The following is a 19099-nucleotide window of genomic DNA, read 5'->3' on the forward strand; positions in this document are numbered from 1 at the left end:
CTTGCCTTGCCTTCCCCTTCAAAGGGCTTCACATCTCATATGTCATTTCGTCCCCCAAGCCCTTGGGAAGGCAAAGTCGGGGTTATTAACGAGGGGCTTGTCCGAGGCCACTGTGAATTCAGCAAAAGCTGGGACTGGGATCCACTTCTCCCTATGCCGACCACTCTTGTCAAGCCCTGGGTGCACAGGCTGGCCGCCTGTTTGCAGGGCCCTCGTCACTTCCCCTCGAGAACTCACATCTGAAAGGACAGGCTGCTCTAGACTGAGACACATGCACGTACACCCACTTCTTTACGATGTGCAGCTACCGGGAAACGTAGGCACGACGCCCAATGGCACGATTCAGGATCCATGAAAAGGGCCTTAGAGATAGTGAACTCACAGCAAATGGGGAAACTGAGGTTCAGAAAGGGATAGAGACTTGTCCAAGATCACAGAGCTAAATGGAGGCCTCTGGACTTCTGGTCCTATGCTCCGTCCGCTGTGTCTGCACATGAAACAAACAAGGCAAGGCAGGAAGCAGAAAGAACCCAGAAGGCCTGGGCAGGCAAGGAAGGACGACCTCCATTTCAGAAGTTTTGTCCAAAGGGTGCATTTTCCAGAATTCCTAAGGGGGAGTGGGGGGGAGCAGGCAGGAAGTAGCTGCAACCTGCTCTATAAGCACCTGGGAGCAGCCACACAGGCTGGAGGGCTGTTTCTTTTACGTCCCCGTGTCCCTTCAACTCTTTTCGCTGTGTCCACCGAGTGGCAGAAGTCCAGGCCCAGCACCTTCCAGACCTGGGAAATGGAGTCCTGGGGAAAGGCGGAGGGTGGCAAAGCTCCCCTGGGCAGGGGCATTCCGGAGAGAGCCGGTGGAGCTGACGCCAGGGCCAAGAACAGCCCGGGGTGGGGAGAGGACGTGGTGGGGTGGGGCTGCGGGTACCCAGTTGTTTTTTTCCTTCCCTGTGCTCCACCCCGTGCATTCTTCTGAAGGGCAGGCTCCCAGCCCTTGGCCCCCGGGAGTGGGGGTGGGCGTGGAGCGCGTGGAGGGGTCCAGGGGGTGGTGGGGGCCAGTGCGCCCCTCCCGACTCCACCTGGCGCACGGCTTCAGTGGCATCTCAGGCGGGCAAGTGGTGGGCGCCGCTCCGGAGGTCACGGGGCCGGGCGTCGGAGGGCACGCGGTTAGGTCCGGGGCCGGCGCCGGGAGGGGTGCCCCCTGCCCTCGGCTCCTCCCCCGGGGCTGGCGCGCCCCGCCCCGCCCTGCGCGGGAGGGCACCGGGGGCGGGACCCGCGGGGAGGCGCGCCGACCGGCCGGGCCAGGTGCAGCGCCCGCGTGTCTGGGGGCGGCCGCGGCCCCGGAGGAGTGTCCCGGTGTCCGGCCGGCCCGTGCCGCGTCCCTGCGCCCCCTCGCCGGCCGCCGACGACCCTCAGAAGCCAGGTAACCGAGGGCGGGATTCCTGGGCGGCGCCGCGCGCGTCCTCCGCGCCCGGGGTCCACGCGCACCCCGCTGCCCCCCACGCTGCCTGCCGCCCGAGGGCCGCGCTCGGCAAGTTTGCGCCGGGACGGCCGCGCACCGGGCGGAGCGACGCGCAGCCGCGGCCCTGCACGCCCCCGCCCCGGGGTCCTGGCGCGCTGGGGGCCGGTGCGGAGATGGGGCGGGAGCGCCGGGTCTCCGCCGGCACGGGGGATGCTGGCCTCCTCGCTCGTCCCATCTCTCTCTCCCCTGAGCGTTGGCGTCCCGCTGTGTCCACTCCGTCCCTTAGTGGAGTCCTGCGATGGGGGCTGCGGAGTTGGCGATTTCTGGAGGGATGTTTACATTCGCGCTTCCCGCCGCCTCTGGCCAGATACACGGAGGGGGAGCCGGCCGCGCCCGGAGGGGTGCGGGTGAGGGGGCGGCCTCTGCCCAGGGTGGCCGTCTGGGCCCTGCTGAAGCGGGTGCCCAGCCTCGGGTAGATGCCGGCTTCTGCCCTGGCTTCTGGAAGGCCGCCGCCCGGCTGGGCATCCTTGGCTCCCCCCAAGCACCCCCCAAACCCCAGTCAGATGAGCGCAGGAGGCAGGGGCCCGGACCGATCTAGAGCTCCAAAAGCCTCGCAGATGTGAGCAGAAGGGGCGTCGTGCAGCCCCACCTTAGTGTGGTATTGGGGTCAAAGATGCCCCAGAACGGGAGAGAACAGACCAGAGAGGTCGGCAGATCAGAGGAGCGGTAACATGGACGCATCTCTGATTCCATCCCCCCCCCCCATAAACTAGTGAGGCGGGGGGTCTTAGTCCATTGACAAATGGAAAAAAAGAGGCTCAAAGAGGTTAAATAATTTGCTGGGGAAAATGGTGGATCTGAACTTCGAGCCGGAGGGTTGGTTCTCCAGTGTTGCTGGACCCCTGACTCAGCAGGGGTTCATTTCTTCCCCCCTCTTCCCTGGAGGGTCTTCCCCTAGAAGGGGTAGGTCAGGAGAGGGCCCCCCCAAGAAGAAATAACATCGGGTGAGGTAGGTCCTGGGAGAGAGCCAGCTCCTTGCCGAGCTGCGAGGACCACAGGAGGGCAGACGCCTGTCGGGTTCGCTGCCCTTGCCCTCGGACCTGGCTCGCAGGAGGTGCTCAGCAGCACCGAAGGAATTAACCTGAAATGACAGAGGTTCTTTTCCAGCTGGAGGATCTCTGCCCTCGGCGGGGAAAGAGGGTCCTCTGGAAAGTTGGACCCGAAAAGGGCCTCCCTCCACTGACGGTCCTTGACCTCCTTACCCACTTGGGGCAGTCTGATGCTGTATAAATCAGTGAGCACATCCAAAATCCCGTGTGCTTTTCCCGGCAGGTGGGCTTTCCCTGTACCATGGATCCACTTCTTGTCAGGCCAAGGAGAAGCAGAGGAAGATGGGTTACGTGCCCAGCTTGGCCCTACCCTGGGAGGAGGGGGCCCTGTCCCATCTGCGCCAGTGTCCTACCCAGCCCCCCAGGAAGCCTTATTGGAAGCTTGACTCCTCTCTGCCTCGTCCCTCTCCTCACCCATTCATGGGAGCAACCATGGATTGAGGGCAGAGAACGTGCTTTCCTGAGCCTGGGTTTGCTCATCCGTAACATGGGGCCAAGAGAGCCTGCATGACTTCGTGAGTGAGCGGTCCAAAGGGCTCTGTAAGCTTCCGTGTATGGGCCTTCGCCTGAGCTCCCCACACGGGCTGTACATTCCGTCTGGGAAGTGACTGCACAGCGTCTTGGCCTCCCTCAGAGAGCTGGCCTTATCCTGAGCATACAGTAGGTTCACAGGAAGTACTCACTGAGCAGAACCCGTCTCTGCAGGAAGAGAATTTGCTAAAATTGGTGGAAAATGGGAGTTTTTAATCCTTCTCCCCGTCCCCATGTAAGGAGAGAGGACATTCTACCACATAGGGGAGGCTCCAGGAGGAGGGACCCGGAGGGGTCTGAGAGCCCCTAGAGGTGGAGGTAGTCCTGTCTGGCTCATTCAAGGCCACGGTCAAGTGGGAGAAGCACAGCAGGGGGTGTAGGACTTTCCATGGCGGCGCCCCGAAGACTTCTGAGGCCCTGCCAGGCCCTCCGTACCCCTGACCTCCTTCCTCCGCAGACCCAGGTGTCTGCTTTGGCCTCAGGACAGACCAGGGCACTCAGAGATGGTCAGTTCGGTTCCCTGGCAGAGGCCAGTGAGAGCGTAGCTGGGGTACAAGCCTTTGCAGGCCCTGTCACCGCCCCCACCCCTGCCAGCTGTCCCCGCACACAGGTGGCGCCCTGCCCAGCTTCCTACTGCCAGGGCCCGAGTCTTAACAAGCACCCGGCAGAGGAAGAGCTTTTGACCCAGAATTTCTCAGCTGGAACAGCGTTCAAGGTCCTATCCCTTCTACCCCTTCCTTGCTCGACTTTCCATAGTATTTATCACCATTTAACATACTATTTTAGCCCGGTCTCTGTTCCCTACACCTGGCGGTTAGGGGTGCTTAAGAGCTGCCTTGGGAAGAATATTCAGGTCACCGAGAGGGGCAGCTCCTTGGCTGAGCAGATGGCCACCAACATAGGGTGATTTGAGAGAGCCAAGGAGGAGTGCTCCCCGTCAGACCCCCATCCCCAGAAGAAGACACTATGCTGCTCTCCAAAGGTGGGCAGTTCCTTTGTTAGTGGGGAAGATAGTGCCCCTTCCAGGCAGCCCTTTAAAATTCTCCAGGACACTGGAGAACCAAGGAGGACCAAAGCCGCCTCCCCCCCGCCCCCGGGCAGCCCTGGGGGAAGGGATAGAGCTCCAGATCACTGGGCCAGGGATGACAGACCAGGCTGAGAAGGTGTGACCAGATATGTGGGCCAGGAAGAGTGAGGATGTTATTCCACTAAGGTCCTGGGGAAAGCTTGGTGCTCTGAGGCCTCACTTAAGAATCTGATAAGAGTGGTTTCCTTGGAGGACGCAAGAACTACATAGGTCTAGGGACAAGCAGGGTGGAGAAACTCGAGTGTGGGGGTGGAGTGGAGGGCCAAGAATTCTCTACAGTAGAAGCTGGAACTTTCTACGTGATCAAAATATACAGGACGTGCCTAGACACGCACCAGGCGGCTTCAGTCCCTATTCCTCCCCCAGTCATTCGTTCTGCTGCTATTTTTCAGGGAAGGAATTTTATCTGTGTTTTAAGGCAAAAATCTGGGGCCCTGTGGAGTCATCTGGAGGAGAGATGGGACAAGAAGATTTTTCCAAGGAAGCTGGCTGGGGCATAGGCAGGAGGTGGGGTCCCTGGAGGCATTTCTGCCTCACACTCTTGGGAAATATAGCCCCTGTTGTCTTTCCTGATTCCTGGGGGGAGACGGGGATGGTTGCATTTTTAATACGAGTAATAAGCATTCAATAATTATTAGCTGGTTGCCAGGCACTGCGACCCAGCAGGCCACACAGATGGGATGGAGAGCCTGGAGGCCACGGTGGCAGCCCCCACCCCCCACCCCAACAGAGAAAACTCGTCTTGTGCGGACCCACACAGTAGTTTCGGGGGGAGCTTTGGCTGCTTCCCCAAGCCCTGCTCTTGACCCCCAAATCCTTTTCCATTGTCACTGTGGTTTGCCAAATTAAGAGTGGGAATGCCCTCGTGCCTTGGCATTGGGACAGACACCCAGAAGTTGTATCTCTTGGGGTGTATAGGACTTGCCCAGCCGCTTGGAAAAACTGGGGAGGAAGGGGACGGGGAGGTGGAGGGAACAAAGGCAACACCTGCCTAAAGAAATGATTCAGTTCTGGTGGCTCCTGGGTCCCAAGCCACCGTAGCGCCCCCCATCCTTGCTCCGCAGCTGCTCCCTCTGGGCTCCGTTGCCCCGCAGCGGGCGAGGCCCCGGCCAGAGACAGAGCTCACGCATTCCTGACCCCTGGCCTTCTCCTTATCACCGCCATCACGACGAGTCGGTGGCTTTCAGCAACAGGGGATGGAAAAGTACGCCTGTTGTGACATCATGTGAGTCAGTCCTTCAATGATGGGGTGCTCTGTCAGCTCTGGTGCCTGGACCCGCGCCCTGGCGCTTGGCTTACAGTTGCTGGTTCCTCGAGGGGGAAAGGACAAGGGTGACTCTAGACGTTATTTTGAAATTATGCGGATGGCAGTGAGAAGCCAGCAGGGTGCGAGAAAGACAATCGCTTTTAGCATCTAGGAGAGGAGGCGGGGGTCCCCCAAAGCACTGATCCAAGGTGTAATTCCTGCCCACGCCGTGTCCTCTAAGGCAGGGTTTGCTTTAGAGCGCTGTCCTGGCTCCTGGCCTTGAAGCAGGCCAGGACCACCCCCGGTGTGTTCTGCAGGGAAGTGAGTTGTGAATTTTGCCAGGCGTGATGCCTGGCACACCACAGCCCGGGAGACGGTCTTCCTCTTTCATTATTCGGGAGCCCCATGGCCAGGCTGACCTTGCTGGGATGACTGGGAGCCTGTCAGAGGTGCAGAGCCCGGCCGTCACGGGCTTCTCCTTCCCGCGGTCCCACATTCGGCCCCTCTGCTAGCTTGCTACCAGCCTCTGAGTTGGTCACTGCACGCCTGGTGTGGCCGGCGGGGAACCAGATTCTAATTCTGGTCCTATCTTGTCACAGTGCGACTTCGGTCCGGTGGCTTCCTGGGCCTCCGTTTCCTCGTCTGTAAAAGACAGCTTGGCTTCCATCAGGGTTTCTCACTTTAGCACTGCCGATGTCTAGGACTGTTCTTCTGGATAGTTCTTTGTTGTGGGGGCTGTCCCGTGCATTGCGGGATGCTCGGCCACGTCCTTGGCTTCTACTCCCTGGGGTGCCAGGAGCACCACCTCTCATTTCTTTCTTGACAACCAAAGATCTCTCCAGATGTTGCTAGATGTCCCCGGGAGGCAGAATCTTCTCTGGTTGAGAACCTCTGAGTTGGGTGATCCCTGAAGACCCCCGAATGATTCCCCTCAGGATGGGTGACCCATTTGTCTTTTCTAGTCCCTGTTTTATAAATATGGGCTGTGCGTGAATAAGGAGCCTGGGGGTCAGGGCTTCGAGGGCTTGCAGTGTGGACATGAACTATGAGAAAAAGGGAGGCTCTGGGCCACTGCCTCTTGCTGAACATCAAGGCCAAGTCCACTTTGCCTTCCAGACCTTGGGTTACATAAGGAGGTGGGGGGGGGCAGGCCTGTAGCTGGGCACACATGCTAAGGTCAGCAGCCTTCCACCAGTGACTAATCATCTCTCTGTGCCCTAAGGACTCGGCTTCTCCTCCTCCCGCCCAGGCCCCTCTCCCCTCTCTCGCGGCCCCTGGAGAGGACACAGGAAGCGAATCAGCCCCCCCCGCTGCCGGAGGGGGAGGCAGAGCCCAGTGGTGTTAGACGCAAGGGCCACACAGCCTGCACCCACCCAGCCCTGGTTTGGTTTTGCATATTCCTCCCAAGTTAGTGGTTTATTAACTTTGTCTGCCGAAGCCCCTTCTGACCCTGCTTGACGGAAAGGTCAAGATGTCTCTTCTCCAGGGGCGGGAGGGCTTCAACATGGATGCTGAAAGTCAGTCGCTGTTCTGGGGACGACAGGCTGTGAGATTTGGGGTAAGGTTAACCGAAGTGATGGGTTTGGGGTATTCTTTTATTTTTTTCTTTTGAATTTTTTTATTGAGCATACTTGCTGTATGAAAGCATATCGGCTTCAGGTGTACCGTAATGATTTGACGTCCGTGTGCGCTGTAGGGGGGGTCACCACGGCGACCCTGGTTACCATCTGTCCCCGTTCCAAGCTGACTTTTAGGATCTACTCTTGACAGCTTGCAAGTACATACAGCAGTATTATTGGCTCTGGTCACCATGCTGTACGTCAGCTCCCCATGACTTCTTTATTTTGTGATTGGAAGTGTGCACCTCTTGACTCCCTTTCCTTATCGTCCTCATAAGGCCTGTAGATGGCTCTCGGGGGGGGGGGGGGTAGGAGCAGTGAGTTAATCGGACACAGTCCCTGCCTGCAGAGGCCTTCAGTCCGGGAGGACAGAGTTGCAGTCTGGAACTACAGTGTGACCAGTGTCCCCGGTAGACTCCGTGCCCACTGAACGGTTAACTAGAACTCGATGCCCGTTAAACGCTAACTCCCCATCTCGTCCATCCCCCAGCCCCTGGCCATTACCGTGCTGCTTTCTGTGTCCACGAATCTGACTGTCCCGGGTACCCCGTGTGAGCAGGGTCCCGCGATGCGCGAACTCCTGCATCTGACTTACTTAGCGTCCTCTTGCAAGTTTCATCTGCGTTGACGGCGCATCAGATTTTCTTTCCTTTTTGGAGTTTTTTGAAAGATTTACTTCTTTATTTTAGAGAGAGAATGAGAGGGCGAGAGAGAGCATGAGAGGGTGCGGGGAGGAGGGACAGAGGCAGAGGGAGAGAGAGAATCTCCAAGCCGACTCTGGGCTGGGCTCCAAGTCCATCTCACAACCCTGGGAGCAGGGCTCGAGCCGAGCCGAAATGGAGCCAGACGCTTAACCGACAGCGCCACCCAGGGCCCCGGATTTTCTTTCCTTTCGAGGACCAGTATGTCCGCCGTGTGGGTGTAGCACATTCTCTTTCCCCATTGATCTGTGCGCAGCGCTCTGGGTGCTTCTGCCTTCTGGCTGCGGTCAGGGGGGGCGCGCACGTGGCTTTGTGTCCGTTCTTCTGTGTGTGTGTTCCCAGAAGCTGAATAGCTGGATCACGCGGAAACCGTGTTTGACTTTGTGAGGAATCGCTGTGCCGTTGAGGAAGAAGTGTTAGCACCAGGTTTTAAGGATGAACATGAGATTTCCAAGCATCTAGGTAGAGGAGAGGGCAGGAGGGGAGGAGGGGGAGGGGAAGGGAGGGGAGAGCTTAACTGGTACCATGAAACACAGTGCCTGTGTGTGTGTGGGGGGGGGGGCGCTGAAGCAGGGGTGTGGCGAGCCAGGAGGCCACGGACAGGGTAGAGTATAAAGGGTCTGGGACCAGGCTCTGAGAAGCATGGAAGGGTTGTTTTGTTTTAAAGATTTGATTTATTTATTTGAGAGAGAGAGAGAGAGAGAGGGCGCACGAGTGAGAGAGAGACTCTGAAGCAGTCCCCGCACTGAGCACAGAGCCCGTGGGCGGCTCGATCCCACAACCTGAGATCGTGACCTGAGCCGAAACCGAGAGCTGGGCGCTTAGCAGACTGAGCCCCCCAGGTGCTCCTTTGGAAGGGGTTTTTAATCAGGAAGTGATACAGGCCAGTGGCGTCTTAGAAGAATGTCACAGGGAGTGGTGTCACAGGTGGACCGGGAGGGAAAGAGGCTTAGCCCAAGAACCAAGCGGAACAAAACCGGGTAAGACTGAAGCCACATTGGTGGGGTGCGTGGAGGGAGCAGGTGTGAGGGTGGGTGTGCGGCACAGGGGTGCCCGGGATTGTGCGTTGGCGGCGGAGTGACTGGCGGTGCCACTGCTGGTCAGCTTACGGGGGGGTGGCCGGTTTGACAAGAAGATGAAGGGGGAAGCCGGGGCCGGCTGGCCTGAAGGGTCTCTTCGAACCATCTGGGTAGGGACGAGGGTTTGGGGGGTGGGCAGAGCTGGGACAAGGAGAGGAGCTGGTCAAGGGGCCAGGTGAAGGACTGCCATGGGACGGCACAGAGGACCCAGCGGAGTTGGAGGCCAGGACAAGGAGCGGCCTCTGCCTGGAACAGGTCCAGCCCTGTGTACTTCGTATCAATCCAGACAATCAGTCTCTGGGCCTGAGGCTGGGCACTGGGGATGGAGATACAGAGATAAACATGAGCCAGTGACTCGAATTCATTCATTCATTCATTCATTCATTTCTAAAGCTTAGAAAATGGAACTTGGCCAATACCTTTGCACAATTAAACATTTAATTACATTGGGGATGGGTGATAATGGAGCGTGTTTTGAAAGTGTGTCACGGGGGACATGATTTAGTCTGAGGTTTCTTACCTCAGCACTACTGACATTCTGGACCAGAGAATTCTTGGGGCTGTCTTGTGCGTTATAGAATGTTTAGCCCCAACCCTGGCCTCTATACCCATTAGATGCCAGGAGCTCCACACACACCCCCAACCCATTGTATCAACCAAAAATGTCTTCTAGACATTGCCAAATGTCCCCTGGGGGGGGGGGCAGAAATCACCTGTAGTTGACGTCCTTTGGTTTGGAGGCCAGGAAAGGCTTCTTGAAGGAATGTTAATCCGAGTTCTAGAAGATACATAAGAATTAATCAAGGCAAAGCAGGAGCAGGTGTGAGGAGCAGAGGGAAGAGTATTCAGGGCATAGGTGACAGCGTGTGCAAAGGCCCCGAGGTGGGAAAGAGCATGAAGGGAAACTGGCTAGGGGAGCCTTGGTGGAGGTGGGGAAAGTGGCTGGATTCTAGGGATACTTGGAAGGGAGCACAGGCAAGGAAGCCTCACTGATGTGGAGGGTGGAACTGGCTGGAAGCTGGTGAGTGACACTTGGGCATGTTGGGTCGGAGACCCCTGGAGACTTCCATATGGAGCCGTGGGCTCAGAAGAGGGGTCTGGCTGGAAATATACATTTGGGAGTTACCTGCCTACTGATGATGAGTGAAGCCTCGGGGTGGACCAAGAAGAGAAGAGGAAAGAGGAGGGCCTGGAGGTGAACTCCATCATCCAGAGACTGGGGAGGATTGCCCGGAGAGGGAGCAGAGAAACCCTCGCACTGCGTGGTGCCCTGGAAAGCCACGGAGGCGTGTTCGAGGAGGAGGGCGTGGCCGCCGTGAGGTGAGTGGGGCCAGAGCACGGACTGGCAAGTGGCCGCTGGAGGCAGAAGACCAGAAATCGGAGAGGCCAGCTCCCCTGGGGCAGCTCGCCCAGATGAGGCCTAAGCAGCCGGGGAGTGGGGCAGAAGGGAAGGGAGAGAGCTGGCAGACAGCTTCTCCAAAAGCCTGTAGAGGTGAGAAGACAGTGTGGAAGCCAGAAAGGAACGTGGGTCAGGGAAGGTTTCGTTTTGTTAATTTAATCTGCTTGTTGGCCCCCGCACTTTTTTCTCTGCAAATAAATGTACATGGTTCAGAATTTTTAAAATTGCACAGATTTCACTGTGAAAAGTCTCTATCCCCCATCTCCCTCGGCTTCCTAGTGTTCTGCCTTCTTGGAAGCAACTTTACCAGTTTCCCGGGTCCTGTATTTCGTGCAAGAATCAGAACGTACATACATAGAGTCGTTCTCCCCAAATGGTAGCACAGTGTGGGTTCTTTTCTGTCCCTCATTCGTTCTTTTCCCACTTAGCTGTCTTGGGATGCTTCCAGATGGGTACGTAGGGTGCTCCTTCATTCTTGTTTACCCCTATAGAATGTTCCCCTGTACGGTTGCCACATCATTTATTTAAGGAATCTCCTGGTTTTTGGACTTCACAAACAATGTCCCACTGAATCACCTGTGCTTTGGCGGTTTGCAGTACCTGCAGTTACCCGTGGGATAAAAGTCTCAGAAGTGGAATTGAAGGGCCAGATGGTGTGTGCATTTGTATTTTGAAAGACATCAGCAAAGTGCTCTCCATAGAATTTTTAGGAAGGTATTCTGCCAGCGGCATTGTACAAGAGTGCTCGTTTCCCACGCCCTCTGACATGACATGTTACCGAACTTGCTGATATTTGCCAATCTGGAAGACAAAAATAGTTTCTCAATAGAGTTTTAATTTGCATTTCTTTGGCTATGAATAAGGGTGAACATGTTTTCACACACATAAGAGCCACTTGTGTTTTCTGTGAACTGTCTTGTTCATGTGTTTTGCCTACTTTTTATTTTAAAGATTTATTTATTTATTTTTGAGGCGGGGGGAAAAGGAGAGAGAATATCAAGCAGGCTTCCAGCTAAGCATGGAACCCAACGTGGGGCTCGATCCCATGACTCTGAAATCATGACCTGAGCTGAAACCGAGACTCAGACGCCCAACCAAGTGCACGACCCAGGTGCCCCTGTTTTGCCTCCTTTCTATCTGGTCGTTGGTCTTTGTCTTATTGAATTGGAAGTGATCTTTATATATTAAGGAAATGCGTCTTTTGTCTAGAATATCAGTTACAAGTGCTTCCCCAGCAGGTGATCAAGTTTTTTGCTGTTGCTGCTATTTTTTTAAGAATCGTGGATGCCAACAGCAAGAGAGTCACCTGAGTGGCAGGTCCCTGGCAGGGAGGTCCCTGAGGAAGCGTTGGGGTGGGTTCCAGATTGGGAAACTCCTCTCTGCTGTGTAACAGGCAGAGGGAGGGAGGAGGCTGCCGGGCAGAGAGTTGTTTTGTCCAGGGATGGGGTTGTGTAACGAGGTGTCAGAAAGTTAGAGGGGCAGGGGAAGGATGGTATTAGCAAGAGAGCAACTGGATTAACAAAAGCCCTCGAAACTGAGCTGGACGAGGGGAGCGAGTGGATGGTGTGGTGTGCTTTCTCCGGCTCCGTGTTTGTCTGTTGAGCACCCTTTCCTCGTGGCGCTAGACCAACGGCTGCAGTTGCTTAGGTCTTGCCTGTGATCTGGAGTCTTCCTTATCTCGCTCTGACACGCCAGACCAACGTCTCCCACCCTGAACCACCCAGGCCCAGCGACCCGACAACCAGGGGCAGCCCCTGTACCCCGAAGCCCACCTGAACTGTTCAAACTGGCCAGCCCGAAGCCAGTCACCCTGCCCTGCCTCGCCTTCCCCTCCCTGCCCTCTGCCTCGTGACCAGTACTGGTGCTTCTCCGAGTGGCCCTGTGTGGCGTAACACGCCCACCTCAGGAAACGGGAGTAAGGAAAATCTTTCGATGGCGTTAGCCTCTCTGTCACTTGGTCACCTTCATAAATTAAAATCCTGTGCATACAGTTGAGACAGCAGTGCCCTAGGACAGGGACAGGGTGTGAGGGCCCATAAACTGCAGGTCCCAGGGAGGTTCCAGAACAGCCACAGTGTAGGTGGTTAAATAAGTAGGCTCTCGGGGCGGGCTTCCTGGAGGAGGTGGCCTGGCGATGAGGCAAGGCCTCACGGTGGGGATGGCAGGCACGCCAACTGGGGGGTGCAGGGGAGTGTCTGTGGAGGAGGGTGGGCAGTGGTCAGAACCGAGGCTGGGGAGAAAGATACGAGAGGAGGTGGGCCTGACCATGTAGACGGAGAAGAAGGGATAGGGTCCTGTGGGTACTGTTTGAAAACAGTGTTTTAATTCCCAGGAATAATTTGACTTTGCTTTAACACCCTCCGGGGGGGTGCAGTTCGGGGGGGCTGCTTATGATGAGGGGTCTAAGCGGTGCCCGGTGGTCCAACCCAACTCTTGCTAAGACAGCAGACTCCCCGGCTCCCTTGCCTTTTTGATGCCTCGTTCACAGCACCCCTCCCTGCACAAGCTCAAACTCTCTGCCTCACTCCCTCAGTGTCACCACCAGCACCCCCACTGCGGCACCCCGCCCCCCTTTCTGCCCGTGACTCGGCGGCCATGTGTCCCCTCCTATCTCAAGGGAGGTCCACCATCCTCGTGGTTTCTGCCTCCTCCATGAACACCCTGTCCTCTCTTCCAGAGCCTCTCTCGCTCAGGATCAGACGCCACGCAGGCCCGCTGGTTCTCAGCGGCATGGCATTTGAACCGAGAAGAGAATTCTTGAAGGCCAAACAGCCTTGGGCACATGGCGGAGAGAGCAACGGTCGTGGAGTGCCCGGCAGTGGCATGGTGCGCTGGGGCCCTGACCCACACTGCCGCAGGTCACACAGGATCTTTTTTGGGGGGGCTGGGGGGCAGAAGGTGCCTCTTCTGACAATATTGGTCTGGATCCCCGCCCTGTGTGTTCTGAGTTGGTGAGTCAAGGGAGCTCGTGAACGCATGCCCACAGCCGGGCAATACTCATGCTACCTCCCGATTTCTTTAGTGTTGCCCATAGCGTTATTTGCCTTTCTGAGGGTGCAATTTGCGGGGAAATATCTCATATGCGGCAGGCGCCCGTGGGGTTCTGATGAGCTCTGAAACTGGGCCATGGGCCGTGGGGCTGAGAATCGGGTTGTATTTGCTTTGTCGCCCCCCAAGAAAGATACCGTGTAATGATTCACCAACATGCGGTGTAGGCCCAGCTGCCAGTGCAGAGAATAAAGGGAAGCCAGCCGGGCTGTGGTTGGCAGAGCAGACTTCTAGAAGGAGGAAGAGCTCAAGCAGACCGCGGGTACGGAAAAGGGGGCAGAGGGGAAAGGACGGGACAGGAGGTCTGGCGAGGAGGCCCCCGCATTTCTGGCAGTCCACAGGCCAGCCATCCGTGAGGGGAGCTAGAGGGGCAGGCGTCCGGGGTGGCAGGAGGGTGGTAATGGCTACCCGGGGGGCAACAGGTGAGCCGCTGGGATGGGAAGGGATAGGAGGCCGTGGAGTCCTTGTGGGTTTTGTCAGGTGTGTGTGTGTGTGTGTGTGTGTGTGTGTGTGTGTGTGTGTGTGTGGTGGGGGAGCTGTGCACGTTGCCCCCTCTCTGCTTGCAAGGGCGCCCTGGGGACCCTGGAGCTGGATGGGACGGGGGTGGACTCAGTGACCTGGCGTTTCTGTGAAGCCTCGAAACACCCAGGGAGGGTTTGTTGCCTCCGGAAGGATTCTTCGGTTGCCCCCAGGACAGGAAACACATGTTTTCCCAGATCAGGGGCTCTATGCTTCTGCGGGGGGTCCTTTTGAAAGCAGAGGTGGGGAGCTGCAGCTGCGAGAAGAGAGGGTGCGGGGTGGAGGGGGAGGGCGTCGGTTTCTGAAATGTGGGATGGCGGTAGTTTATTTCTTGAATGTTTTCGGTACATATCCTCTCTAGAACCTGACTGATGGTTCAAAAAAAATGTAAGTGATAAAAAAAGGAAATTGTGTGAAGGAGGATGAAACACTTGGCTTAACCGCGAGGCTGGAGAGAGGATGTGGGAGGGAGAAAGTGACTGCTCAGCGGCCCTCCTCCCTCCTCCGGCTTCCCTCCTCCCTCCCAGGCCGGTTGGGCTTAATCTTCACTGTCCTCCCGGGGACAGTTCTTCCGAGTCCAACAGGCGCTTGAATGTTGGAAAGTTGCTTAACAAGACTGGGGGCTTCTGGACTTTCCCCATACCCAACTTGCTGTGTGATCTCAAGTAAGCGGCCCAACGTCTCTGGGTCCCGGTTTCACGCCCGGCGTCTCTCCTGGAGAAGAGAAGTTTTGCCTTTTAGGTCCCCTGGCTTGCCATCCTCAAGATTTCCTGAAGGGTCTGAAAAGAGCAGAGGAGGGGTCTGAGGAAGTGAATTCCCGGGGTGTGGGGGAGCTGTCGGGCTGGGCCCGGGGCCAGTGGGCCTCCACCCGGCCTCCCTGAGTGTGCGGAGTGAGAACACCCACCCTTCATTGTTGCAAGACCTCAGATTTGACTTTCAAAGGGAAAGCACCTCTCCTGATAAGGTGGGCCTTGTTCCATTCAAGCCAGCTTTGTTTGGGCTCCTGGGCTGGTGTGAGGACAGAGGCTCAGGGCTCTGCGGGTGACATGGTTGCTGCAGCTGGGTGGGGGTGGGGGGCAAAGCGCTTCGTGCACCTGGTCATGCGTGGCCAGCCATGCCTTCAGCACCCCTGCCTGAGCACCGCGGCTGCGAGCAGAGGCACCCCTCCCAGGTCCTCCCGCTGGGGTGAGAAATGGCACAGGCCGGTCATGCGGCTCGGTTAGCGTCCCTTGGGCCTCCCAGGGACGGCTCGGTGAGGCGTGAACCAGGTCTTCGGACTCCTTGCCCGTGTCGTCTTCCCACAAACTGTTTATGACGGGCCCTATCGAGGCTGCGTTCCCTGCCCTCCTTTAACCCCCTGGAGGACCAACGGCGCCCAGCGATTGTGGAAGTGAATTCACTTTGCTCACGGAGGAAGAGCCGGGCCTCTGTGGGAACAGTGAGAGGACAAAGATTTCCTCTAATAATCTCAGCTCATCCCCGTGACACCTCTCCTGTCCCCAGTGTTCCGCAGTGCACCTGAGACCCTTCCTTTAAGCCCCAAACCCATGAATCCGTCGTGGTGCAATTCACTTTCCTCCCTGCTCACACTCATGCCAAACCAGCACGGCATCCCAAGGCCCAGAACCGGGGGACCCTTTCCCGAGTGTGTGTCTGCCTGGCCGGCACTTCCTGCGTCACAGGGCTCTGTGGGACCCTGTGGGGACATGTGGTGGGGAGAGGTGTTTTCAGCATGAAAATGACTTTTTCCTTCTCACTTTTCATGCGGAGGCTGGGCGTTCCCTCCCTGGGCAAAGAGAGTCAGTGTCCACCCTAAGCAGCCGCTGTAGGGGCTTTTGGGTGCAGGAAGGGAGGACCAGAGCTCAGGGACAGATGCCGCCAGAATCCCCCCTTCCCACCGTCCCCTGCTCGCCAGTTCCACGCCGTAGACCCTGGTGGGCCAGCGGGAGCCTCAGGGCAGGTGGGGGTTTACTGTGTATGCCCTTCTGAGCTCTGGCCGCACGGTGTTGGGGGCTGATTTGGAAGGACCTGTTATTCCCATTTTTCAGAGGTTTTTGAATAATGCATTTTGCCCCAGCCCTTGAAAAAAGCCTGTACTCACTACTAATGCTAGAATAACGACCTATGTCACATGTCAGCCACTGGTGCTCAAATATTGTGAAAGATATTGCTTATGTCATTGGGCTAGCAGGAAAAATACCATTCCAGTAAGGAGGAAGGAGGGTCCGTTTTGCCATCTGCCTGGTTGCCTGTGGCCAGCTGGAGACATCAGGACATCATATTGGCTCAGGCACCACTGAATGTCTGCTGCTTACCAAGTGCTTACACGGCGGCTCCTGTTCACCCCCGAAACAGACCAGAGAGGTCTTCACTCTGGGGATCGTAGAAGTGCCCACCCCGGGCCATGTTGTGAAAATACATCAGAGCGTAAAATGCCCATAAGGGCTTGGAACAGACCAAGTGTTCAATAAACGGGACTTGAAATCAACATCATCCCCATTTTATAGAGGAGAAAAGTGAGATCAAATGGGACTCGGGGGCTCAGAGGCAGGTCGACCCAACTCCAGAGCCCAGACTCCCCCGTCACCGGTGGGAATGATCGTGCGTGTTGTGTGTCATGGAGGCCCCTGCCTGTCTGAGCTCCTCAGTGGCTGGGGGCCACTACAAGTCACACCCTTTCCTGTCTGGGCCCTCTGTCCTTCTTTGACCTTCAGTGTCCTCTAGTCAGCTGAGGTTTGGGCACATGCCTGCCAACCACCGCCCCCCCCCCCAGTCCATGTGAACCTCTTCCTTCTGCCAATTCACACTTCCCTGGCTCCTTGCCACCCCTGACCGTTTCCCTGGCACCTGTGTGCTGTGTTCTTTGGGTAATAATTACATGGACTAGTTCACCCACCAGTGTGATCAGTTAACGATCCCCCCCAGGCCCAGTGTGTGAAGCTCAGGGTTAATGATTGCTCAGGAAATCGGCTCACGAATCGAATCATCTAGGAGGAAGTCGGGGAGGGAGGTGGCTTTGAGCTACTTGGCCTGGAGGGGGGCTGCACCCAGTGTCCGGGTCTGCTCCCCATACCCCCCACTATTCTCTCGCATTCCTGCTGTCCAGCTCTTATCTCTCTGAATCCAGCCCCACAGTGTGCCGGCCCACTTTCCTGCCCCGGGCCTTTGCTTTATGGTTCCCCCTCCCTAGGGGCACCCTTCCCTCCTCGGCCAGAGCCTTCCCCTCTCAAGCTTTACTTCCTCCAGGAGCCTTCTCTGACTACCCGACATCCATGCTCTGGGCCCCTTCTCTGAACTCCCCTGCAGAGTTGGGCTGACTTTTTTCTGAGCTCTCCCTAGCATGTCAGGCACTGTGCCTGGTTTCTGGGACTGAGCAGTGAGCGTGGCAGGAGCCTGCCATCCAGGAGGGGGACAGACACGCTGCCCCGAGAGCACCCGTGCAGCCCAAGGTACGGCAGGGGTGCAGGAGGAGGCTTGGAGGCAGATGGGAGGTGAGGGGCTGGAGTCTGAGGGGCCCGGGTGGACACTGAAGCGGGAGATAGAATCTTCCAGGCAGACAGCGTCTGAGGGTACGGACATCTGGAGGCGGAGAGAGCAGGACATAGAGGCATGGTTGGGTGGTCACATGCTCATTCCCGTGTGGATGTGTGGCCTTCGAGGCACCTGTGAATCACCTAGTGGGTGTGTCTGGGAGGCAGGTGGCCCCTCAGAGAAGTCTGTCCCCTTCCTTCCCATGGATCCCTCACCATTGATTACTGCGTGTGTCTCCTCAGAAAGAAGGGATCTCTTTGAGGGCAGCCACGATTTCTAACATCCCGCTCAGCAAGTCGGGGGCACCTGCTCCCCTCGGGGAACTGAATCTAAAACTCGCCTCCTTCAGGGCCCATCACGGAACCCTGTCTCATTCGGCCTCTCTCCCCTCCGGGCACATGCTTTCCACCTTTTCCTGCCGGCCCTGGTCCCCAGTTCCCCATCCTTCCTCTCGCTTTGGGCTCGGAGTGTCTTGTCTCCCGAGGGACCTAGGCTGGTGGTCCCAGGACTGGGCCTTGCGTGGGGCTCAGCACTGGAGCTGGGTAACCAGGCCGGTTTCCAGGCGGCCCCCCTGAGGATTCTGACTCCGAAAGCCTGAGGTGGGCTCGCCTAGTCTGTTCTGTGTTTTCAGCCTTAACCTCTGGGTCTTTGCATGCACGGTGGAGTTTGGGACTTAATGTGAAAGAGGTTTTCCAGGCCCCTGTCTCGACCTGTAACTTCACCCTCCTCCCCAGGGTAGGGGCCCCAGACCCCACCTGGACATTTTCCAGGTGGGGAGCTCAGTGCCCACGGAGCGGGCCTTTCTCCCTGGGGAGCAGTGCCTCTGTGGTGTGAGCAGAGCCCGCCTCCCAGAAGAACCCCCCTGGGGATCTTGGTTCTGACCTTAGGGGCTGCATGGCCTCCTCCAGGGTTCCAGACCTGCTTTCCCAGGATGTGGGAAGGTGCTGGGTGTCTCATCCTCGCCCGGTCTGCCTCCTTTCCTTCCCGCTTTGGTCTGGGCTCTCTTGCGGGCTGACAGCCTTATCTAGACTTTAAGTTTCTGATCAGATTAGAGGCTTGGGAAGTGGGTGAAGATGGGATCGTGCATTCTTCGGCAGCCTGACGTTTGACCCCAACAGTTAGGACGTGCATTCAACTTCCATCAGCCTGGCAGGCACTCACCCTTTCCCAGTCTGGGGGGAGGAACCCACCTACGCACCCAGCCTGAAAGCCAACGAGTTGCGAGGTGTGGACACCCTGGTCCTCACCCCACAGAGCTCAGTGGCAGACCCACTCTGGGTGGGCTGTGCTCCCACCTTGGACTAGAACCTCAGCAGTCTCAACTCTGGCTATGCTTGCGGTCACTGGGCTCCACCTTCGCTCCCTGACCTTAACTGAGCTGCGGTGGGCCCAGGGAAGCACTATGTTTTAAAGCTTTCGAGGTGGTTCTAAGGTGCATCCCAAGTGGAGGACCGCGAGGCTCCATGCCCGGAACCTATCAGGCCAGCCCCGACTCTGCGTGGGGATAGTTACACGGGAGTAAAAGAGCCAGGGCCCTCTTACTCTGTATATCCCATAATAACTGAAATGGTATTTTATATGACATGCATTTTATACGTTTTGTAAGAAGGTATTTAAAAATTTAAGTCGGGGGCGCCAGGGTGGCTCAGTCGGTTGTGTGCGACTTTTGGTTTCAGCTCAGGTCATGATCTCATGGGTCATGGGATGGAGCCCCGTGCAGGGCTCCTCACTGGGTGTGGAGCCTGTTGAAGATTCTCTCCCTCTGCCCCTCCCC

At 57.2% G+C, this 19099-nt stretch overlaps 1 protein-coding gene across 1 annotated transcript in view; it reads left to right on the top strand.

Moving 5' to 3' along the window:
- The first annotated feature begins 1300 nt into the window (after positions 1 to 1300).
- The window catches only part of PAQR5 (progestin and adipoQ receptor family member 5), a 72639-nt gene continuing 54840 nt past the window's right edge, over positions 1301 to 19099 (top strand). The window contains exon 1 of the mRNA XM_026478401.4: positions 1301 to 1417. The gene's annotated coding sequence lies outside the window, so the exon portion shown is untranslated. The remainder of the gene's footprint in view (positions 1418 to 19099) is intronic.

Source organism: Ursus arctos, unplaced genomic scaffold, assembly GCF_023065955.2.
Source record: "Ursus arctos isolate Adak ecotype North America unplaced genomic scaffold, UrsArc2.0 scaffold_28, whole genome shotgun sequence".
In the NCBI taxonomy this organism is placed as follows: Eukaryota; Metazoa; Chordata; class Mammalia; order Carnivora; family Ursidae; genus Ursus; species Ursus arctos.